The 26,676-nt window shown below is 30.0% G+C and overlaps 2 long non-coding RNA genes across 15 annotated transcripts in view; one reads left to right on the forward strand and one right to left on the reverse strand.

Moving 5' to 3' along the window:
* LOC107070965 (uncharacterized) overlaps positions 1–26,676 on the forward strand; it is an 83,692-nt gene that overhangs the window by 17,025 nt on the left and 39,991 nt on the right. The window lies entirely within an intron of this gene.
* On the reverse strand, positions 19,052–20,341 carry LOC149032170 (uncharacterized). The gene is made up of 2 exons (XR_016177032.1): positions 19,509–20,341; positions 19,052–19,288 (listed from the first exon to the last, which is right to left on the reverse strand). It is a non-coding gene; the product is annotated as an uncharacterized LOC149032170 (long non-coding RNA).

Genomic DNA, 26,676 nt, shown 5'->3' on the forward strand with positions numbered 1-26,676 from the left:
AAAAAAAAAAAAAAAAAAAACTAAAAAAACATTACTAGATTACACGAATCAAGCAAGCCCAAACGCTCTCTCTGGAAGAAGAAAATACTCCGGGGCTCGATTTATTCCTCATGTCTGATAGAGAAAAAAAAATGAAAAAAAGAAAAAAAAAGAAAAAAAACGAATGAGAGTGAGTGAGTGAGTGAACAAGCGAGTGAGAGGAAGAAAGAAAGAAAGAAGAGCTCTCGTTTCTCGAGAGTTCTAAATTAATAAATTAGGAACGTCGAGAATTTCTCGTGACGATATACCCAGTCGAATGATGGACGACGACGACTATGACGACGACTACGAGCGACGAACGACGAACGACGACGAGACGAATGTTATTGAAAGCTCTATCATATCCTCTCTCCCATTTTTTTATTTTATTTTATTTTATTTTTTTCTCTCTCTCTCTCACTAACTTTCTCAATCATACACACACACATATATATACGCACATACACATATACTTAGTTCGATTTCATAGCTTGTCGCAGTCTCTACTCATGCGGGTGAGGAGAAAGTGGTGGGGGATTGGTGTTGATGATGATGAGGAGCAAGAGTGGGGGCGGGGAGAAGTTTAGTAAACTCTGGGGTTTTTTTTTTACGGTGCAGTTGATACCTCGTTACGCTTTGCTTGTCCGAGATCAGGGCCGGCTTGCTTCTTTACGACACATCAGAAACAGAACGGGGGGAGGGGGACAGACACATCGGAAACGGGGTACCAACGAAAAAAAAAATACAAAAAAAATAGAAAAAGAAAAGAATAAGAGTAGTAGTAGTAGTAGTAGTAATAGTAGTAGTAGTAGTAGTAGTAGTAGTGTAGTAATAGTAGTAGTAGTAGTAGTAGTAGTAGTAGTAGTAGTAGTACAAGTGGTAATACAACCCGTAACGTAATTCCTTCCTTCCTCCTACCCCTCCTCCCAGCCACCCACTTCTTTCTTTCTATGTATATGTGTGTGTATGTGTTTTTCTTTTTTTTTCTTTTTCTTTTTATTCTCTTATTCGTATATTCCTTCAGCAACGATGCGAACGACCTCGGGTTGCATGCACGTATTCATGTGTGGTGCTGTCTTTCTCTCTCTCTCTCTCTTTCTCTCTCTCTCTAACAGTCCTAACTTACATCTATGTATATATGTATATGTGTGATTGTACGTTAGTAAGTTGATTTCATTTGACGCCGTGTTGCACACCATGTATATATATATATATATGTTGCTTGTGTTTTGAGTATATGCGTGTGACAAACATAAGAAGAAAAGAAGATATAGTGGTGGATATGGTGGGATGGTTGGTGATGGTGGTGATGGTGTGGTAACAACAACAACGAACGATGATAATGATAATAATAACCTTCTAGATCGGTTCGGAAAAAAATGTTCACAGGGTTGATATCTTGTTAGCGAAAATTACAACCTTTCAAACTTCGATTCTATGGTGGATGTGTGTGAGTATGTGTTTTTTATATTTTTTTTTCTCTTCCACCTCCTCTTTTTCCTCATCCTTCTGTTGTTGTTGGTGTCTACACCATACGAACTATTACGGTGCACATGCGTGGCTCGTTTTGCACATGTATTTTTTCTACACTGTATATATATATATTAGGTATTATTCTGTATCAGCTATCAGCAGCAATAGCAACAACACGACACGCAATTGGCTTGTAACTTTGTTTTGATCCTCTTTCCCCCCACCCTCTTGTTATTCATTTTCCTATTTTTTGTTTTTTTTCTTCTCTCTCTTTTCTTTTTTTATTTTTTATTTGCTGGGATGCTTAGTCCACTCGTCTTTGCTGTAGCTTCTTTTATAAAACGTTGTTTTAATGCAATGAATTACATAATACGCGACAAAATAGAAAAAATTAGGTTAGATTGCTTTATACGTGAATCTGAAAAAAAACGTGAAATAATTGAATTGTAATACAGCTTCATCTGATTGACAATTTACAGTACTTTGGTACTCAACAAAATTGAATAAAAAAAGCACATAAAATACAAAAGAAATTTGATTAAAAATTGGTTGTCAGTAGTTTTAAAATTAATTGTAAACCAATAATGGTGATAATGAATTTTTCTATATAAAAATATTTGACTTTTTACTTTTTGTTTAATTATAGGTTGATCTCAATCTGTGTGCCTTGTGTTATCCTATCCCACGTGATGATGTTATCCTAACCTCAACTTCGATAAAAAACGTGTTACGAGAACACATTTAACTATAAAATCATTCACAATTGTTTAATAATCTGTTTGTATTCGATTAATTTGATAGAAATTCATAAATAAAAATTTAATTAAATATTTCTTTTGTATAACTTGTAAAAAAAAAAAAAAAAAATTAAAGAATAATAATAATCATTGCACAATTAAATGTAATCTCATATTTTTTTGTTTGGTTTCTCAGTTTTTTTAATTCTCGTAGTTTATGTTGTTTTTCTACTTTATGTTTATACGTATAAATATCTGTACGTGTATTTACGTGTGTTTACGTGTGTGTATATGTATATGTATATGTTTGGTAAGTGAGATGTTGAGCACGACACGATGCGAGAAATAATAGTAACAACAGTAACGCTTATCGGATTTCAAAAGTGTTTTCTTTCTTTCTCTAACTATGAAATGATTATGGCAGACACGTAGTGGTTAAACGTGTGTTCGTTCGTTCTTTTGTCTGTCAGTATGTCTATCTATCCTTTCAGTCAGTTTTATATTTACATTTATGAACGAGTAGTTGTGTTTAGATTTTCAATTGTAATTCAAATTTTATTATTTCTTTTTTTTTTTTTTGAACAATTAACAATATTATTTTTATTATTATTTAAAAAAGAAAAGTGAAAGAGTTTTATGTAGTAGTGGTGACGTTATTAAATACGTATTATATTAAGGTAGGTAGAAAATGTGAGAGAGAGAAGGATACGGGGTTAAATAAACTATAGTTGAATGAAATTATAGAAAGTTTTAGTATATTAGTAGTGTGTGTGATTTATGGTGATTTGAAATCAGCTTAGTGTATATATAGTGATATAAAATAAATAAATGTATAAATACAATTACTTAATATTTCAAATATATAAATAAATATTAATCTTACTTACAATATAGTATATATATTATATATAGTATATATAATTACTTACTTACAATATAGTATATATATTGTAAGTAAGATTAATATTTATTTATATATTTGAAATATTAAGTAATTGTATTTATATATTTATTTATTTTATATACTTATTTACTTATTTATATATTTATTTATTTTATATTTTTATTTTCAATATATTAAATAATTAAAATAATAAATAATTGTAAATGTGATATTTTTAATTAAAGAAAATATCCAAATTTAGTCATCATTGATCAAAAACGTAAAAATTATTAATTAAATGTTGTTAGTTTAAATGATCGAACAAATGATGAATAAAATTATATATTTAAAATATTCTTTATTATTATTATTTAAATGATTGTTAAATTAATTCATGAAAATAAATTTGAAAAATTAGTGTATATAAAATTCAGTGTATCATAAAATCATTCTCTTTGAAAATTTCTTCTATTGATTTTATGTTTATATTACTTTCTCAAGGTTATATATACATATACATATATGTATACGTATTGAAAGTAATATTTATAGTATAATACAATAGTTTAAAGTCATTGAACAATATTTAATTAATATTAATAATGAAGAAGAATAAAGAAAAAAATTAAAACCAAATTCATCGCATCAAAATCACATTTTTCATATTATTCTTATTCTTATTCTTATTATTATAATTATTATTATTTATGATAATAGTTCTCAGATCGAGATTTATTTAAAAAAAAAAAAAAAATAGCCAGAAAAAAATACAGTGTCATGGAGAGAAATCTTTTTGTCATATGATTGAAAACACATTTACGTAATCTTTTAATAATCGTCGTTAGAAAAATCCGTAAACAATTGATGCTGATAAATAAAAAAAAAAAAGTTTTAGCAAATTGTTTCGGAAGACAACAAAAAAAGAAAAGAAAAGAAAAGACACAAAAAAAGAAAAATTAATCAAAAGAGAATCCACATACAGTGTGAAAAACGTAAAGAATCATTGGTAATTAGCACACACACACACACATATATATATATATATATATATATATATATATATATATACACGCGTGTATAATTAACAAAGATCAACAAGTTCGTGGAATAATATTGACGAAGAGAAAAATAAAAAAAAGAGATAAAAAAAAAAGTAAAGAAATATCAAAATAAGAAAACAAAATAATTACAAAGTTTGTATTATTACAAAAAACACTCATAAAATGAGGTATTTTGGTGGGGGATAGGAGAGAAGGGGGGATGATTAGAAAGAAAATGAAATGAATTACAAAAGAAATTTTATTTCATTTTATTTTATTTTGTTTTAATTTATTTAATTTAATTTAATTTAATTTAATATTATTTTATTATTTATATTATATATATACACATATTTTATTTATGCATATATATTTTATTGTATTGTTTTGCATTGTATTTTATTGTATTTTATTTTATTATTAATTTTATTATTAATTTTATTATATTATAATAATTATATATATATTTAAATGATATTATATTGATTAAAACTTAGAATATATGACTCTCTAACACTTGTTGAGAATTATTAGATTACATATGAAGGAAGAAACACATTGTCATCGTTTCTAAGAGATTGAACTTTGTTTTTTTTTTTTTTTTTTTATTATTATTATTTCTTTTTTATTTTCTTCATCTTTTTCTATATTTTTCCTTCTTTTAAACGTAACTCATATATCTAATCTACGTCAGAGAAGGAATGGTTCATGTGTTTAATTATAAGATCAAAAGTATGAAGAGTGAGAGATGATTATTATCTCAGGATAAAATATCTATCAACGCTTTCTTGTAACTAATAATAATAACAATAATCATAATAATAATCATAATCATCATCATAGGTAGAAGTATTAATGTGTAAGTGTTGTTATTACAGTATGTTAATAATATTGGATGAATCAGTTTCGTTTTAATCATCTCAACACTTTTCGTTGTTGCACACGTATGTGCACACTTCTCCCTCTCTCTACCCCCTCTCCCCTATTCTTCATTATTATTATTATTATTATTGTTATCATTATTATCATAGTCATGGTTTTTTTTGTCATAATTCTCTTAGCAAATGTTAATCAATTTATACGTGATTATTATTCTAATGAATTTTATTAATTATTCACACATTTTATTTATTTTATTTTCAATTATTTATTTCTGTTTTTTTTTTTTTTTTTTTTTTTTTTTATTTCTTATCCTTATTTAATTTTAATTTCATTCATTCATTTTATTTTTTAGTTTTTCAATTTATTATTTTTTATTTTTTATTTCTCGTTATTATGTAATGTTATGGTAATTTGGTTGGGTTCTTTTTGAATTTTGAAAAAATAATGAAAATAATGGTAGTTTTTATTTGGGTTGTTTTGAGCAATTGGAAAATGTACTCGTTGATAAGTCGTGTTATCTTGTGTTTTTTTCTTTTTTTTTTTTTTAGATCTACGAGTTTTCGAAAATTAGACGACATGACGTAATTTAAAGTGATCATTTTGTTCTAACGTGTTTGTCTTTTTTAATTATTATTGTTATTATTATTTTTCTAATCTTTTCTTTTTTTCTATTTTTCGTTCTATTTTTTGTTGTTTTATTTTATTTAATTTTTTTCTTCTTTTTCTTCTTGTCTTTGAGTTTAAAAGAAATTTTTTCGACAAAATTATTATAACATAAATGCTAATATAATATATATATATATATACATACGAGTTTAAGGCGTTATCTATTGTTTGTAATTTTATGTTTCTACGAATTAGTTTTGTTTTCCGTATGTGTTTCTTACGTGCAATTTACAATGACATTTACCTTTTTTTTTTCATCTTTATTTTTGTTTGTTTGTATCAACTTCTATTTTCTCCATTTGGAAAAAAAAAAATGAAAAAAAAAAACGAAAAAGAAAATGATAATATATAATTTTTTGTAACTGCGTCAACATAGGATGATGAGGTCACATAAATATATGTAAGTTTTGCGTTTTTTTTTTAAATAACTTTTCATTCGTTTGTGAATTTTTCTTCCTTTCTTTTTTATTTTTTTTTATTTATTTTTATTTTTTTTATTTTTTATCATCGAGAAGAAAACACGCGAATTGTTGTTCTATTTAATTTTTTTTTTTTTTATTGAATTTTCACATTTTATCAAATATAACATTTTTAACAATATATATAGTATATATAGTGATAAATATGATACTGATAAATATATTTTATATATTTATAATATTGTAGAAATACCAAAATAAAGTGCAACACCAAAATACCGTAGACTAAAGTAAAATAAATAAAAAAAGAATTAAGGGAAGAGGGTGTTGGTGATAGAAGAAAATAAAAACGTATGTGATAAACAAATTTTCTTTGTTTTTCTTTTTATTTTTAAATAAAAAGGATTGAAAAAATAGATAGAAAAATATAACAAATATTCTCAAAATAAAATTAAATAAAATAAAAGTGAAAGTAAAATAAAACAAAATAAAATTGAATAAAATAAAATAAAATTGAATAAAATAAAATAAAATAAAATAAAATAAAATAAGATTATCGTTCATATATCGATTTTCAAAATACAAAAGAGAGAATGAGAGAGAGAGAGAAGAGAAACATCATGAGATATTTCTACATGTCATGTAAAATCTCATTAAACATTTCAACATATAGAATTTCCGACACATTTCGTTATTAATAATAAAACGTCGGTCCCCATGTTTCTATATTTATTTACACACGTTACACACATACAAAAATATAAATGCAAATAAACTCACAAAAACACACAAACACATTGAAACACATCAACACATTCGTATGATTGCTGAAAAAAGTATCAATTGAAACAATTCGACTCAGGTAGATAAACTGCACTGAGGATTCCCCTCAAAAAAAATAATAAAAAAAAAAAACAAACAAAGTGAAAGCAAATGGAAAATATTTTTGAATTTTCAACAAACTTTTGTTTCCTTTTTTTATTTTTATTTCATTTTTATTTCATTTTTTTTTATTCCTCACCACCTTTGTCGACTCATATAGATGGTGGTTGATAGTTGGTGGTGGTGGTAGTTGGTAGTTGGTTACGTGTTTTATCGTACGATACGATACGATACGATATGCTACGATAACGTGGTACGATACAGGATATGGTCAGCTACAGATACAGAATTCATTTCCCGCGTTTTGCATTCGCACGCGCGTGAAAAGCACCTGTCGATTTGGAGAATACCTTTTTTTTTCCTTTTCTTTCTTTATTTTGAAGTGAAAACTTCTTTAGAATAGGGAGTGATTTGAAAAGAAATGGGTGGTTTGGAGTGTGATTTAAAAAAAGAATTCTTTTCTCTATATTTTTTTCTATATTTTTAAAATAAGTTATATTATTGTATTTTTATTAGAAATATAATAGCAAATAATATTTGTTTGTGTCACGTGTTCAGTTTCTTCTATTTAAAAGCTTTTCTATTTTATTGAAAAATTAGTATAAATTTCCTAAATACGCAAACATTATAATTAAAAAACATGTCTTTGGATATTTATAAGAGAAATGTTCTACAGTGTTGTCTAATTTCCTTTTTCTGATTTATCTTGAATTCATTTTTTTTTTTTGTAAAATATTGCTGACAATACAATTATTATATTCTATATATTTCCTAATTATTAATTATAATATTTGCAAAACAAAGAATTGAATATAAATTTTTCAATAAAATAGAAACATTTTTAAAAATAGAAAAGAAATGACCCGTTGCGGACGGGTGACGGTGGCGGTAGTGGGGGGCGTCTCATTCTCTCGAAACTTAATTTTTGAAGGTTTCACTTCTAACACGTGTGATCTGCACACATTTTGTTTTTATCTTGTAAAAATGAACGAGATAAAATTTTTCATCTCTTTTTTTTTCTATTTGTTTATTTGTTATACTTTCCTCCTAGTTTTTTTTATTTATTTTCTCAAAATCCTTCAAATGAATTGGTAAATTCAATTAGACGCAGAAAACACACACACACACATATATATATATATATATTTTCATTTAGATTTTCTGTTAACAAATATGTTTACATTTATTGGGATCTCTGGCAGGGACATGGCGTAGCAATTCGACCTATCTACTTTAATTTTGAATTTACCTACCAGATAGCGTATTCAAGTGCTAGAGATCCCATTATATATATATATGTTTAACACGTTGAGCGCCCCGCGAATTCTTAGGGAAATTTCCGTCAGGCCATGCCCTTTACTTTATATAAGAAACCAGTCGAACGTGTCAGTCACCGATGACTGCCACGTCAGTCTAACGTCTGTCTAAACGAAAGTCTAATGTCAGTCATTGATGACTGACGTGGCGTTCAATGTGTTAAAATGCATATATGAATATGTGTGTGTTTACGTTCGTGTGAATGAATGTATTATGTTCAAAAATGTGTCTATAAAAAGGTTACGTGTGTAGTAAGGTGTTTAAGGTGTATAATAGTGTGTAAGGTGTATGTGTGTGTATGATGTGTGTGTAAGTGTATTTAACGAGGTAAACACGCATACGTTTCAAAAAATACAACGTGTATGCATTTTAATTAAGTTGCACGATGTGATATCCGATTGGTATCTAAACTCATCGAACGTTCATCATATCTATCTCTCTCTCTCTCTTATTTTCTATTTATTATTTGTTTTTATTGCTTTTATAAATATATATTTGTTAATTGATTAATATTAGTATTTTCATTATAATTATTATTGTAATTAAATCATTTTTGTTTGTTTTTCTTTTTAAGAAAATATTTGAAATGAAATAATTCTCGTTTAAGTTTGAGAGGTTAGGGGTTGTAAATTTGTATTTGATTTTTGGATTTGGATAATAATAATTATTATTATTGTAATTGAATCATTTTTGTTTTTTATTTTTAGGAAAATATTTAGATCAAACTAATTTTCATTTAAGTTTGAAAGGTTAGGTTGAAAATTCTAGTTTTGATTTGGATTTTTATTTGGGAAAATAAAATTAAAATATGGCTTTAATTAATTGTACAAGAAATTTGTGATTGGTTGCATATTTTCTTCTTTTCTTATTTTTTTTATTTTACTTTTACAAAACGTTTATTCATTAAAAATTTGTTGATTCTTTTTTCATTAAAATCCGTTCATTGTTTTTTTTTCTTTTTTTTTGGTTAACTTATTTATATGTTTTTACAAATGTGTATTTTTTCAACGATAAATTCAAAATGTCAGAATTGTTATCTGTTAATGCATTATCAACATAGTAGTCGTGCAATTTATTTAAAATGGTGCTTGTTTTAATTAACTTTTATTATTATCATCCAAAGTTTTTATTATTATTATTATTATTATTATTATTATTATTATTATTATTATTATTATTATTATCGTATATAATAAATATTATTGTCGTGAAAATAATTTCTCAATTGAATTTTCCAAAATACCAAATACCACTGCTTTTTAAAAATTATCCTCCCTTCAACCCCTTTTATAAAAAAAAAATCTAATCCAAAATCGAATTAGTTTCACGTTAAAAAAAAACCCAATTTTACTTTTCGTACATTTGCGTTGTTAAAAAAGTGGTTGGGGGAGGGGGGCGTCAAGTGTATGTGTGTGTGAAAACAAAAGTAAAAAAAAAAAAAATACAAAAAAGAATTCGAAAGTTAAATAACACGAAAAATCATCCCCCTCTCACCATCCCTGTGTATATCGAGTATCGAATCCGAATCGACTAGAAAAGTCGATCTTACGTTACCCACTTCTTCCCGCTTCTTTTTTTCCCCTTCCCCTCGAACTAGCCCCTTTTTCTAATTAAACGGGGACGGATTGAGGTGGAGGGGTTGAGCAGGAAGTGCGATAATTAGTTTTACTTCGCTTTTCACTCGTTTTCCCGGCCGATTACTTTGGAAAGAATTTCGTGATAGAAAGAAAAAGAGATACTACCAGAGGGGTGGTTGTAAGGGTTGGTAGGGGTTGGTGAAAAACGTGCGCACGGAAAGAGGAGAATTCGCGGATGAGAAAAAAAACTTTTTTTTCATCTTTTTCTCTCAGGCATCCCGTGTAAAACCCACCTCCTTTTCATCCTTTTTTTTCTTCTCACCCTCTCTCGTCTATCCCCAAATGTAAGAGGAAGGGATGGAAAGGTGGTGGTACTACGAGACGAGCGTTATTAAAAAACAGAACGTCGGCTGAACACCGAGGACCTCTACTCCGGTCGCCACTTTACCCTTTCTCTTCAAAAAAGATTCTAAAAAACGCAGGAACGGATGAACGAATGACGGAGAGAAAAGAATTACAAAAAATAATAGTAAAAACGTGATAGAGGAAGAAAAATATATATAGGAGTGTGTAGGGGAAGGTATAACGGTAAGAAGGGATGAAAAAAGATCGAGATAAATGTTAGGATGGAAGGGATGCGAAAGGAATATTCTCTTTTACCCTTTTCTTTTTTCTACATTCCTCACTCTTTTCTCTCTCTATGTTTTTTTTATATTATATCTCTTTGTCTTTTTTCATTCTCTTTTTCATTTGTTTTCTCTTTTGTTTCACGTACCAAGTTAAAAAGTTTAGAATAAACTTTCATTGTGTAAAATCAAGTAGAAAGGAAGTTGTTGTTAACGACGAGTAAACACACAGAAAAAGAGAGGAGGAGAGGTTAAAGCGCGTTAAGGGTCGCACGAATACGTGCGACAACTTAGTTTCTCTCTCTTTTATTTAGGGATGAGATAATATGGTTGTGTAGGTATTGTAAAGTGTATAAGGGATGAAAAAAAAACAGCAACAAAAAACGAAACGAAAGAAAACAAGAAAGCAAAAGAGAAAGATAGAAAGGGGGGGTTAGGTATATCCAACTGTAGACCTAAAGTAACGGGGTTGAGGGTGGGGGTTGGAAGGAGGGTATAGAATTGAAGTGGAAGGGATAGAAAGAGAAAGAAAGGAATATTATCCTCTTTTTATCCATATATCTTTCATTTTGTTTCTCTGTTTCTTTCTATCTCTTACAGTTAGCAACCCCTCACTCACATCAGCGCCGACAAGCCGGCAGCAACCGGCAGCAACCAACAGCCAGCAGGCGGCGGCAGGTTGTGTGTTGTTGCATGAACAGCACATATAGGCCTTTGACAGTTAAGGAACGTATACAAAAGTATGATAAAAGGGGGGTTGTGAGACTGAGTGAGTGGGAGGTGACGTGGGGGTGCTCGCGGAAGGAATGGGTTGCTTCTCTTTCTCTATACATGTGAGTGTGTATGCGTATTGCAACGACGCCGCCAACGCCACTGCCGTTCTGTTAAACCTTCCCCTTCCCAGTAAACTTCAGTAGTAGAGGTGAGGTGGGGGAGACTTGGAACTTGGATTAAAGTAGTGTTGAGGCTAACTGAGAGTTCTGGTGGGGGTGTTAGGACAAGAGGGTGGTGGTGCTAGTAACAGGGGAAAAGAGGAGACGAAAAGGGGTCTGGGGTGAAGGAGGGGGTTGTGTTTGAGAGCATCGACGAGCAGACGACGAGGCCACTTGCCTTCGCTCCGATCCACTCACCCTCTTCCTCCCTCCCCTTACACACGCCTTGTTTCACCCTGTTCGAACAACCCCTTTACCACCTTCCCGTCCTCAGTCCCGTCCCGTCGAGTTGAACCACCAACCAACCCAACCCCCTTTTTGCTTTGCACTCTTCTTTCTCGGCTGACGTCACCGGACGACACACACTATTAAACGAATAATGCAAATTGATTTTGCGAGATATATTCTTCTTCTTCCCCCAGCCCCACTTCTCACCCCTTTTCCGATCACTACTACCATCACCACCCACCTCTTCCATAAACCTTTTCCAACCTAACCCAACTACCACCCTTTGGTTCTTTTACTTTTTCATACACCTGTCGATAATTCTACATTTGTATATATATATATAGTTTTATGTTTTATTATACACAATCGTTATGATGACTTAAAGTACACATACGTATGTATGTATTGGTTTTATTTTCTATGATCGGGGTCAACTTTTCGTAATACGACGTCTGAGTACAGTTGTTGTTCTTGTTGGTCTGTTGTTGTTCATAGTTCATACAAAGTTCTATCAAAACTTGTCGTGGTTGGTACTATTAAAAGGGATTTATTCGGGGAGGTTGAGGTGAGATAGGGGGTGAGTAAGGGGGTATGTTTTTATTGCTTTTGTTCTTGCTACGTTTTTATAGGATATCGAATTATGAGGTAGTTTTATTCTGTCGGTTCCCTTAAAGTTTTCATCCCCACTTACCCCCTCATCCCTTAAATTTCATTTCTTTTGCTTTCCTTTTTTTTTACTTTTTTGTTATTTTTACATTCGTCAGGTTATTTTATTATGTAAATCACAATCGTGCTGCTAGTGTACACCCGGAACATGGCGTTCGTTAGTTAGATGGTAAAAAGTACATATATATATATATATATATATATATATATATATATATATATATATATATATATATATATGCAACACACATAACTCAACGTCATATCGATTTTAGTTCATACGGCTGACATAGTTGCTAGAAGAGAGTGAGTACGAGAAGCTAACGGGGTAGGTGAGGGGGTGAGTGAGGGGTCTGGAGAGAGGGTTACACTCCTCCTGCATAATTTCGTTCCTTCAATGCTTGGAAAACCCGTTCCAGCATAAAAAATCCGATCGATCCCTCCTACACATTCCGATCGGTTTGTTGAATTATTTTTAATTTGCTTATCCTCACGTTACCATTTTTTTTCTTCTTCTAACTCCATCTTTTATTTTTTTTTTGTATAGGGTTGGAAGGGTAGGTGGTTGATTTTTAAATACTTCGAACAATTTTTGGTTCTTTTTTTTTAAGGGGTGTGGGGTAAGGTTAATTCGTACAAAATAAGGCATGATTTTGTGAATTTCTTGTGACGACACAGTTAAAATCTCTTTATTAAAATTAATGGTACATTAAAGTATGACATTCGAAGAATATTGTATAAAATTTTCACGAAGAAATATTAAAAAATACGGCAATGGTAGCAATTATTCGGACGTGTCTCAGGAAAAAAGTAGAATTGCGGTGTCCCTCATAACTTGGTGCTGAATCATCTGAAATCAAAAAATCAAAGTTCATTTGCTAGATAATAGTTTTCCCCAGGTAACGCTTTGTAACGCTTGGTAACGGTTTTTCGAAATTTCAATTTTTCACTTTTTTGGAATACTTTCAAGGGAAAAATTGAAATTTCGAAAAACCCTCCCAGTGTTAATATATTTCTTCGTGAAAATTTTATACAATATTCTTCGAATGTCATACTTTAATGTACCATTGGTTTTAATAAAGAGATTTTAACTGTATCGTCACAAAAAATTCACAAAAACATGCCTTCTTTTGTACGAATTAACCTTAACCCCCCCCCCCCCCCCCTTAATGTACGTAAAAGATACAATTAATGTAATAAAACTAAAATAAGGGATGATAGGAATGTTCGTAATATTCAATAAAAATAATTTTGGGTTATTTTGTATGTTTAATTTTAAATATTAAAAAAAAAAAGAAAACAAATGGGAAGAAAAGAACAAAAAAGAATAATCCAACAAAATGGTCGTCGAAATAATTCAAGCGAGCATTAATACGGTCCACGTATAAATATATATATATATATATATATATATATATATATACATTAATTTTCACACACATACCATTCCATAAACATATAAATCGTAGTTCCAATTCGTGCATAAAAATTCATTAAAAACTCAGTCATGAAATTTGTAATATCCCAGGCATTGCAAATTCCAATTTATAATTAGCAATCTTCCGAGTAAAATCGTATTTTCTTTTTATGTATGTGTATATACATGTATACGTGTACGTGTGTATGCGTGGCTTGCGTGGTGTGTCATTTCGTGTTTAATTCTTTTTTTTGTATTTTATTTTTAATTATTTTTATTTGAAACGTTAATCAACGCGTTGGTGTGTAATAGGGTGTAGAAGGGGTTGTAATGTTATTAATGTTGGTAATGGTGGTAATGGTGGTAGTTGGTAGGTGGTAATGGTGGTTTTAGTAGCCATTTATTAATCGTTTTGGAAGGAATAAACCAGTTCCTTTCATGGTAATCTATGGAAATGTGAATAATAAGGGGGTGGGTGGTGGTTGGGGTGAGGGGTGAGTTAATGGATTATCTATCTTTTTCACTTATATGAATTTTTACATTCTCATTTTGGTTTCATTTTTAAAACACGTTACGAATCTCAAATTAATTAATAATAATAATAATAATAATAATAATATATATATACAGTATTTTATATATTATACTATACTATAATTGTAATAAATTATACACTAGTAAAAATATATAAAAATACAGTATATTATAATATACAACTAATTACAATAATTATAAATAAAATTAATATATTTAATATATATATTATAATTATAGTATACTGTATATTATGGTATACTCTGTATACTATATATTATACTATATTATAATTCTAATAAATTATGCACTGCTAAAAATATTTATAAAAATATTATTAGATTATTATATTTTAGATTCGTGGAAGATAGAAAAAAATTACTTTTGCTATAAAATAAAGCATTTTATATTATTAAAAATGAAAGATTAAAGTGATTACAAAAATGCAACTAAAATTTCAAAAAGATCCAGAAAAACCGAGAAACGGAAATACCTTAAGACTAACGGTATATGCCTGGAAATCGGTCATGCCATCTATAGTATGTACAACACTGGTGTACTAATTCAACAACCAAATTCAAGTTTATAATACAAATAAAAATTTATAAAATAAATACAATTATTTATATTAATAAAATATTATATTAATATAAATATGTGTGTGTAGTGTGTGTATATGGGATAAGCATGATCATAAACGCAATAATAATCTCGTGACACCGATGACGCAATTATGGTTTCGAGTCCCCGTCGAATGTTACTTGAAACTCGCATCTGTATTTTCTATCTCTTTCTATCTTTTATTTGCATGTATAGTTCGATGAATATGTATCGTGCAATGGTCACACTGGGGACTCTCAACTATGTCTCTCGTCTCTTGTTAAAATATCCCTTTCTTTCTTTTTTTTTTAAGTGTTTTTATCTCTCAATCCTTTTTTTGTATTATTTTTGATACGATTGAAACTGTATTGCTAAAGAATTAGAACTTAATAAAAATAAATGATTAATAATGTTTGATTATTTTGTAATATAGGATAAAATCCAATTTTTTGGGACACCTTGTATACATGTATGTTTATATAGGAATTAATATATATATATATATGTGTACGAGAGCTCAAGAAATTTTATCTAATCTTTTTACACATGGTAATCAGATCTCTCTCTCTCTCTTTCTTTTTCTATGGTGTTTTTATATCTTTTTTTTTCATTGTTTCAATACTCCGTTGCGTTAGATTACTTCGAAATGATATCTTTAATTCATTGATTCAAAATTTACTTTCATCAAAGAAATATTTAGTATTATAATATATTTTTGTTCGTATTGTTTTTATATTTAACTCCCTGAATAGCTACGTAAGAATAAATCAGTCTAAAGTCACGGCATCAAATTTTTTAATATTGTTATATCATTTTTGCATTATTTTAATATTTAAAAATAAATATATTTCATAACTTGTTCCTAATAACCTAGAAAAATCTTCGTAAGAATGAATCAGTCTAAAGTCACAGCATCGAACTTTTTAATATTATTATATTATTTTCGCGTATTATTTTTATATTTAATAATAAATATATTTTATAATTCGTTTTCAATAACCTAGGAAAATCTTCGTAAGAATGAATCAGTCTAAGGTCACGTCATCGAATTATTTAATATTACTATATTATTTCAGTATTATTTTTATATTTAAATATATTTCATAATTCGTTCTCGGTAACTTAAAAAAAATCTTCATAAATATAAATCATCTAAAATCACTTACTCGAAATACACTATATATTCTATAATTTTTCTATTATTATTTTATTAAAAAAATAATAATAAATATCATTAATAATTTGTTCAATAGCTTAGCAAATCATCGTAATAATTAATTGTATAAAAATTCACTCGTCATCGAGTAGAATTCTTTCGATAAAAGTAGAAAAATATTTGTAAGACTAAATCAGCTTAAAGTCACGTTTGCAACAAGATTTTTCCTTTACATACTTTTTTCTAATTATTTTGATAAATATATTTTGTATATTTTTTTTTATTTTTAATCCTCATACTTCATGCAATCCTTATCCTCGTTGAATAATATTTGAAATTAGAGATGCATTTATTATTTTTTCGAATAAATTTTATTGTAATTGTCAAGAAATTTAACAAAGATGAGAATGGTGGACAGAGGGGGGAGAAATGTTGAATGAAACAAGGGGGTAGGGTGGTAGAAAGGTATAAGAACGTAGAAAGAAGAAGTATAATATAAAAGGAAAAAATGTTATTGGTGGAGGCAAGAATTTCAAGGTCAACGAAAAAAAATAAAGAATACGTGGTACCAACTCTGAAAAAATAAATCTAAGAAAACGAAAAGAAAAAAAATATCAGTGTAGAATCAAGCAAAACTTTGTAGGTAAATGAAAAATATGGGGTGGATGAGGATGGTTAATATTGGATTATTAATGGGGGTGAGGAATATTAAAAAATATTAGTCAATGAACAAAAATCAAAATGAAATATTGAAATATTAGTTTGACTTCAATTTTCTTCATTCTCGTTGGAATTTAACAAAATTTTTTTGTTTTGTTTAAAATAATTTCATATTAATGAATTTAATATAAATAATTAAATAAAATGAAATGTACAACTAATTACGTATACATATACATTATTATATATATGTATATACGTATATATAATTTTAATGAACATATTACAAAAAAAAAAAAAAAAAAATAAATTCTTCAAGGAAAAAAAAAACGACTTGTGTCAAAGTTCTCATACAAATCGTAAGTGAAACGAAGAATGACGTGGGTTTAAGTTTCAGAGCAGACGGTCATTGTATGTCAAGGATATGTTAAATAAAAAAATATATTTACATAAAATGTTTTTTTCTTTTTCTTTCATCTTTTTGACCCCATTAGGAATTTTATTTTCTTTTTTTTTTCTTCTTTTTTCTTCCACTTGACGTTTCATCTTTTGGAAATATATTTTTCGAAGTATAAAGAAAAAAAGGAATGAATCTTCTTCTTTCTTTCTTTTTGTTTTTTATCTGAGTCGTCGTAGCAGCCACTTTTAATAACGAAATCGATTCGTAACTTTCGCTTCCTTTTTCCCTCTTCCTTTCTATAGGGTTTTTCAACTTCTCTTTTCCTACACTTTTCCTCCCCTCGCAATTCTCATGCCCTTACCCTTATTCAACCTTCACTCTCACCTACCCTCTAACACGCACATACCACCACCACCTACACTATCCACCACCACCACTACTTTTCCAAACCATTGCCAACTTCTTCCATCTCTCTTTCTCTCTCTTTCTCTCTGCCTGACTCACTCACTTTCTGTTTTTGTCCTCTCGTACATCGGGTTTTTCTTTGAACTCACTTGCGAAAATCAACAATCTGTCTACGATCTTTCATGTTTTTTTTTTCTTTTTTTTTCTTTTAGGTTTTTCGGTATTCTACGTGTATTATAATAATTTATAAATTTATTATAATTATTTATGATCAATGTAATTATTGATTTGATTATTTTTTAATTTGTATATATGATCAGTACATTAATTTAAAAAAAAAAACACCCCTATAGATAACAGTATTGAGTTTGATAGTTGAAAAAAAAAAGAAAAAATTGATTAAACAAATTTAGTTTATGTAAAATTATTTTTTATCTCGAAATTTCATACTTTTATCTCATATTTTTTTTTCATCTTTCTATTTATAATCCTTCGAAGGATAGATAGAAAAAAATTCAAAGATGACTTGTCAGAAAATGTATTCGTTGAAGAATGTATATTTTATGTTGAAGAAAACGGAAAAGACACAAAGAAAAAAAAAGAAAAGATTTCCATAAAAAGAGGGGGAGGGGGTTTCACAATGGTTTTTTTATCCGAATATCTTTTGGATTCTTTGAAAAAAAAAAAAAATATTTTAAAAAGAGTATTTTAAAAGATAAAATGAATTCACACTGTGAATAGAATTAAAGAGCTCTTTCGTGTATATGTGTGTTTGTAGGGTCCTGCGAAGAAAAAGGAGACTACAAAAAAATAAAATGAAAAAGAGAAAAACGTGTTCGGTGGGTTTTTTGAGTAATAGAAAGATTTCTTATTGAATAAAAGAGAAAATAAAATCGCTTTCTTATTTTTTAATACCTGATGGTTATAAATACTTCGAATAAGTTAAGTAAGTGATTGCTATTCTATTATATTTGGGAACAAACATCGGTTCCGAAAAGTTTTCCAAAGTAATGGATTTTGTATTCCCAAGGAAGAAAGATATTCGTGGAAAAAAAGGTTTAAAAGGAAAAACAATGACAATAACAACAGCAATTTCGAGAGGTAGTCAAAGATCGAAAAGTTATGCGCGGATTCGTACATGGTGTTTTATTAAATTCCAAAAAAGGAAAAAAATTTTCTTGACAGTGGGGGATTGGTTTGGGTTCAGCTTAACGAGAAAAGAAAAAAAAAGGGTCATTCAGATTTAGTAATGGTTTGATGTGAATTATATGGACGTGAGTAAGTTTATAGAAATGTAGTGTAGTTAGGAATGAATTAAATCCAAGATGGAGGATACTCGCAGCAAATTTAAAAAGAGGAAATAAATTTAGTGAAGAAAAAAAATATCAATGTGGGTGGTAGTTTTTGGTTGTTGTAGAAGATGTAGATTGGTGGTTTGAAAGGGATGGTTTCAACCCCCGTACAAAGTGGGTGAAAAAAGGGATTGGTTAGGGATTGGTAGAGACCCAGTTTCTTGCAAGAAAGGACTCGCCATTTTTACGGTCATATTGCATATATTATTTATTTAATAATAATTAATATTTAATTAATATTAAATGTAACAGTTGATTTTTCTTCACATTTTTTCTTCTCGATAAAACTTCAATATAATTTTAATATAATTATATTGGACATTTTTTCGTAGACGTTTATTTTGTATCCTTGTACCTGCCACGATCGTCTCCATTTTGGAGTTTCTTGTTACCCTACACGTTGTCTACCTTTTTCCATCTACAATAAAATTTATTTATTCAAAATTTTTTACGAAGAATTCAAAACATTGACAGGTCAACAAAATCAGGTAGTTGAAGTTGAGACAGGTTTTAACAGGTAATAGGAATAGACAAAAGAAGGGGAAGGGAGAGTGTACGGAGAATCAGGATTGGTTTAAGTCGGAATAAAGCAGGGTTTATATGGTTGTCAAAAAATGGATGTTTCTACAACTTCTTACCAGAGTGCGCACTGTCAATTACACAACTATACTCATCATGTAAAACAGTCTCAAGTAGTATTTATATGTTTCATTATTATACACACACAATCATATAACAGACTTACGTGTTTTATATGTTTCATTACATATCACAGAGACACATACACAACACATACGTGCATAAATTGTGGCTTGAAGCACGCGCGTGGCCAACACAAGAGTTGACCGTCTTCGGTTTACATTTGTAACCCTTCATATCTCTCGTAACCCCGCTTTAGCCCCCTCTCCATCACATTTTCTACGAGATCGTCTCATTCCCTTTACAGAGTGGCTGCTATCGTTTTCCCCACCACTACTTTTTAACTCGATCACGGAAGCTACACACACAAACACACACGTTGACGACGTTGACGACGACGAAGAAGGGTGTATTCCTCCCTTAACTTCACCATCGTTCTCCTCCTCTTCCTCCTCCTGTTCCCCTTTCACCGGCATGGCGCCACTTTAATGTTACATTAATAAAAAGCAACAATCAATATTCTTGTGACGGGAAAAAAAATTTAATCTATAATAGAATATTTTCTTTACCTTTTTCTTCTTACTCCCTCAACCCCTTCTACCATCTTTCTTACCTTTAATTAATTTTTTGTTATTTTTCTTCCATTTCATCCCCCACTATACTCAAACTATTTCAAACTTTTATCATTATTGATGTTGTTTGTCAACTATTGCCAACCATAAATACTTCCTATAGATCATATATTGGGTGTACCAAAAAGTAATGTCACTTGTTAAACCTTATTAATTTAAAAAAAGAAAAATGACATTACTTTTTGGCACCACACCTTCAAATTTCTTATTTCAAAAAGCACCTGTAATATTCTTCTTCTTCTTTCAAAGTTATTTCTTGCTGCGTGAGCATGTGTGTGTTGTGTTGTTGTTCGGTATCGCACCGAGGTACTTTCGATGCCCCTCACTACACTCCTTCTCCTCATCCACTTTTGTTTGTCTGCTGCCACTGCTGTTTGCGTTCCATCTCTAACAAAAAAAAAGGGCTGATAAGGAAAGAGAAACGAGAAGAGGTGAATAGACCATTACTACCCTTTACCCTTCTCCTCCCTTCGTCCCACTCCACTACGTCATCGTTCGAAGTGCCTTTTATCATTCGTTTTCGCGCGCCTTTGCAAAAGAACGTGGCGCCACGGTCGCGCCGTTGCTACAGTCGCGTTACCGTGCATTACTCTTTGCCCCCTACGCTTCTACCATCCAATTACGCGAGCCCTCGACCCCCTACCCACCACCCACTCATCCCCATCCTCCCCCCTCCACCCACTTTATTTTCTTCTTTTTTTTATTTATTTTTATCTACCTATTTTACCCTTTGACGAACATAAAAACAGGGAGGACAAGGGACACGTACCCACCGCTACCACCACCCCCTTCTTTTATCCTTGCCCTTGTACCCCTTTGTTCTAACTTTATTTTTATTTAAAATTAAAAAAAGGATAACGACATATTTTTCAAGAGAAAAGTCTCGAATCCAAGATGAATCATCTAAAAAAATTGATTTATAATAATTATGAAATTATTTGTACTATAAAATTCACATCAAATATGACGTAATCTTACAAAATAAAAGGAAATTCTAAATCCAATAAACGTAAGTTAATCGATAATTCGTTTTACGTCATTTTAACGTCTAATCTATACCCTTTCCCGTTGTTTATCGTCAACGCTAAATACACGTCGTTTTCTTTTCTTGCTTCTCTATTATTTCTTATTTTTTTAGGAATACGCGCAAATTTTCACGTGTACCATCATATGCACAAATGTAAAGCACAATTGCACACATGTGTATAATATATATATATATATATATATATTAGTATATTACTCACACCGGTATCGAAAGTTCGCTTGTAATTAAATAATAATATACTAATTTTCTTCCCGGGCGAAAAGTGCCTACTTTTCTCCCGCTGCACCTGTAAGAAACGAAGTTGCCGCTTTCTTACTATACTGTCCTAGGTATGTAATATACTATTTTATTTGTTGTTAATTAATACATTTTGCGAAGATTATGCAAATTTAACAACAAGCAAGGGATCCAGGGGTGAAACCCCTGGTGGGGGCCTGAGGGCGAAGCCCCCAGAAAAAAAATCAGGGGGGTCCGGGGGCTCAGCCCCCGCCGGAGGGTGGGGGGCGGCGCCCCCGCCTAAAAAAAAATTTAAATATAAAAATAAAATAAAATATAAAAAAATTTAAATATAAAAATGAATAAAATATAAAATTAGATTCTATTAAAAATATAAATTATTGTTTAAGTTTAAAAAATATTTTTTTAAATAAAATGTAATTAATTAAATAGGGAGTTTATAAATTATTATTATTGTGGGGAGTGTTGAAAATCGAAGAGGCTGTGTGTGTAAGCTGTGTGAGTCCAAAAAAAAAAGCATTTAAATGAAATTCAAATCGAGAACGAAGTGATTGATTCTTTGACCTTCAATACACCTTTTGTCACTTTCAAGAATTGTGAGTTTGAACAGATTATAATAAATAATAACAAATACAACTCTCATAATCAAGAAAATAATTAAATTTATACGTAGTAACCTATTTATGTTTGTAATATTAAACTAAACAAATATCTTTAGAACTTGTAAAAATAAATAAAATATAAAATTTATGAGACAACACATGTTATCATTAAAATCATTAATTATATATCATAATATATAATATATATAAGCATGAGCAGTAATTTATTAAAACACTTTTAAGGTTAAGAAACTAGTACGCATGCGCTAAAAAATTGAAGCATGCGCACTAATTTGTTACTACATTCAAGCGGGAGGGAATGTGGCACTTTGCTCTCTGAAAACAGGGAGCAAAAACGAACTTTCGATCCAGGTGTGAGAAAAATATATATATGTATAATTAATATATAAATATTGTTAAAAAAAGGTAAGATAAAATTAGAAAAAAAATTATTGTTTTTTTCCGATATATCCCAAGAATTTATGTTCAGGTATATATATATATTCCATTCACAAATCTGCTCATCCAGTGAGAACCATGAAATAGTGGCAGAGACTCTGAGGGGAAGAGAGGGACGGTTTTCTTTTCGTTTTCCTATTTTCTAACTCATCCTTTTCAAGTTATTTTTTTTTTGGTGGGGGTTTTTCTATTTGGACAGAAAGAGGAGAGGGTTTTTCAACTACGTTCATCTCTTTCTATCTCTCTTATTTAAAATTTTTTCTTTTCCCACTCTCTTTTTTTTTTAGTTTGACTTCTGCTACGTCATTTTTTTTTTTTACCAATTTTCTAATATATACCAGCAACATCAGCCAGGTTGCTCAGTTTTGTATATATCGTGCTAGCTAGAACACCTCTTTGCTATAATCCAAGTACTTCGTGAAGCTAACTAGAAGACGGACAGGTTATAATTAATATTGGTAACTTTCTTCGCTTTTTATAAAAGTTAATTTTTCAAATATCTTATACGATTACATTGTTTCCTTGCATTATTATGCTTTATTTTTTTCTTCATATATCTATTTTAATGTATATATATATATATATATATAAATAAAGGTTATGGTATATATTTTTTTTATTTCCTATTTTATTGTAAAAAAATTGTAAAAACAATTTAGTTTAAGTTTTAGTTTTGGTTTTGATTTTTTGGTGTTGATTTTGCTTTTACTTTTTTATTTATTTTTTTTGCTTTTTTCTTTTATTTTATTTTTGTTTTTAAGGGTTCTTTTCGATTAATCACGTGGAATAATTTCATCATCTTGCTCAAAGATATATTTAAACTTTAGGTTTGTACCAAAATTTTATTCTTCATTTTTCAAATTAATAGGTTATTATTATATCTATATTCATATTAACCGTTTGAGTGAGGAAGAACTTTTTTATGCATGTGCTAAAATTGCGGAATAAAATGCGTAGTTACTTTCTTGGAAAATAATAAAAATGGTTATAATTAACTCTAATTATTATAAAAAAAAAATTAATTTTTACTAACAAAAATGTTTTTTATTCTCACTTATTACATGAGTGTTTTGCTGCACAAATTCCATGCATTCCTTTTTTACATACAGTGCAAATTAAGTTGTATCGTTTAATTCCATTTCCATTTTTTTTACTGCAAACCTCACACTGTCGCAAGTTTCGTCCAGGCAATTTTTCTAAAGAAAACTTTTTACTTATTGATAGTCTTTCTGTTGCATTTTTGCTTGCTAACCATTCCTTCTCTATAGTATCAATAATGCTTGAAGTAAATTGCAGTCTAGTTAATTTTTTACCCGGACAATTATCAGAATATATTATATTAACTGCAATGGATATAAATACAACTGTTCTCAATTAATTCGAAAATTATACTAACGAACAGCAACGTGGTCACGCGTCTCCAGTGATCCCATTTGTACGATAATTATCGTACGCGTACGATAATTTGAGGCCTTGTACGATCTAAAATTCAGCCTGTACGATCCAATTTGGAATTTCAAAAACTTGAAGACCTTTTTTTTTTTTTTTAGTCATCAAATTTTGCAAACGGGTACGATTTTCCGATAGTGAATCGAAATTTCGAGATCCACCACCACGATCCGTGTACGACACGAACAAGTCTTTCTCCCTGCCGTACGCCGTTTTCATCGGTTTTACGATAGGGTTTTGAAGTTGAAGACTAAAAGACTCTAAAGTTCTAACTAAAAAGGTCATCAACTATGAAAAAGTTGCAACTTGATTTTGAAAATCTCATCCGAGAAATTATTGGAATTCAAATTTTTCCCGGGGCGTACGATAATTTTCCGGTGTGTACTGGGATCTTATAGGAGGGATGCGCCATGTACATTGCTGGGGGACCGGAACTCGATTTTGCGCGCGAATGATTCAAACATTGAAATAATTATGAAATAATAAATTGCATCAAATATAGAAAAAAAATGAACTATATTTAATGATAATTAAAAATTTATATTAAAATAGAATAGGTTACACGAAAAAATTATTATAAATTCAAGCTGTCCCCCAAAATTTTCAGCCAATGGCACGTGAGCTGAAATGAATGGCGCATCCCCTCCTACAGGATCCCTAGTGTGTACGATAATTTTACGCCCCTGTGTCGATCAGACGAACTAAAGTCTCCGGGATCACTGCGCGTCTCCGCATTTTTGGCATAGGACAAGCGAAGCGCGATTGCGCTTCGCCGCACTCAAACGGTTAATCATTTTTGTCAGTAATTTGTTCTTCTGTTCAAAGTGAAACATTTTTTACAAGTCGAATACCATGTGAATCATAAATGATTGGCTCTGAACTTCCCGTTCAGGCCATGTCGGGCACATGTGCCTGATGCTCAAATTTCGTTTTACCGCACGTGGCCTGATGAAGATTTCCGTAAAAATTCATGTGGCGCTCAATTTGTTCAAATGTTGAGGTGATTTGAAAATAGCTGACCAGAATGGTAAGAAAACGAATAGGGATGAGAATACTCGAATGTTAGGGCGGGAATATTCGAATAGTTATTGAAGCAAGCTAAAATGCTACGTCACTAGAAAGAGAAAAAAGAGACAAACATATAAAACATCTGCAGGATTGAACTTGCAAGATAAGATAAAATATATGGTGTATAGTTTTTCCTATTCTTTCAGTCTCCTCTTTGTGCGGTGTTTCGTAATCCCCACTCCTGGCTACTAAACGTTGTACATGTGTTTTTACTTGTGAGTGTGACTGTGACTGCATATTGCAAAATGTAGGATTTATTTTCTTCACAGAGAACCATAAGCTTGTATTTTTAGGACGTTTATAAAACTTTATAAATTTATATGGATTCAGTAGGGTTACAGATAGCGTATAGGAATTAGTTTCTTAGGTACAGTTGTTTTCAAAAGAATTAGGGCTAGTTTTACTAATTTCTTATATACTATATATATTTCTAGGTTATTGACATCGTGCGGTTAGTATAGTATAGTCATTTGAACTATATAATATGTATATAGTTTGATTTTAACTACCAATAAAATAAAAAATAATTCAAGATAAAAAGTAAAACACTTAGAAATTGTTAGTTGTTGTTGTGAATATTAAAAATTACAGAAATTTATAAAACAATAGGTATGATTCACTATAAAAAAGCATGATGAAAGAAGAAGAATTCAAAAAGGGGGAAAAGAAAGAATAGAAAAAACAACCAACGTGGCCTGGCGCGTCGCGACGCGTCTGCGAACCTCGGCTGACTTGAATGGAATGGGTCGAATGAGTGTCGCGAGGAGTAGGGGTAACTTTCGCAAAGGCTTAGCCAATAAACGAGCGCGTAACCGGTGACAAAGAGAAGTGGGGATGCGCTGAGTCGCGTTGTTCGCGGAATTCACGGGAGCGGTCAATGGTGGTGGTGGGTGGCAGGTCTGGTGAAGTGGGGTGGGGGAAATTTAGATAACTCAAAAGAGTGAAAGAGAGAGAGAGAGAGAGAGAGACAAACAAAATGTGAGTGAGTGAGTAAGTAAATGTTTTTGAGAGAGAAAGAGATACAAAACTCGTGAAATAATACGCAGGTGTGTGGTTGCACGCGCGCGCGCATTTTACACGTGCGCGCGAGCGAGAACCTACGCTAAGTTTACGTTGGTTGCGTACTTCCTCGGCAACTCTCTCATTAAACTTCTCTCTCTCTTTCTTTCTTACCTTTACGTGAGTGACACCTCCTTTCATGATATTTTGACGATGAATATTATTTTTTTTTTTTCACGAGATGATCGATTATTATACCTCTTTTTTTTCTTTTTATTATGAAGAATATATGTATATGAAATGTTAAATTGATTTTTTTTTTTTATTTACTTTTTTTAAGTTCTCATTTTTTTTCTTTTGATAGATGATATATCGCAAAATTGTTAGGTTATGTTTGTCGAGGATATTACGTTGTACGTAATTTTAAATGATCGTAGAATTAAAAAGTTTTTTGAAAGCTATTTTTTTTATTAAATGAAATTTATTAGGTGAATTAATGTGTTTTTTGTTTTGTTTTTATGAATTTAATGTTGATTTATAATTTTAAAAAAGTCAAATAAAGTCAAAAGAAATGTTATTAATGGCATTCCATTTTGAGTTTCAAGTTAAATTTATTATTATTCTTATAATTTATATAATAAAATGTATGGCGTTTAAAAGTTTTAAGAAATAT

The sequence above is a fragment of the Polistes dominula genome, unplaced genomic scaffold (genome assembly GCF_049000335.1).
Source record: "Polistes dominula isolate Pdom_NZ unplaced genomic scaffold, Pdom_raw_medaka contig_75, whole genome shotgun sequence".
NCBI classification, from domain to species: Eukaryota; Metazoa; Arthropoda; class Insecta; order Hymenoptera; family Vespidae; genus Polistes; species Polistes dominula.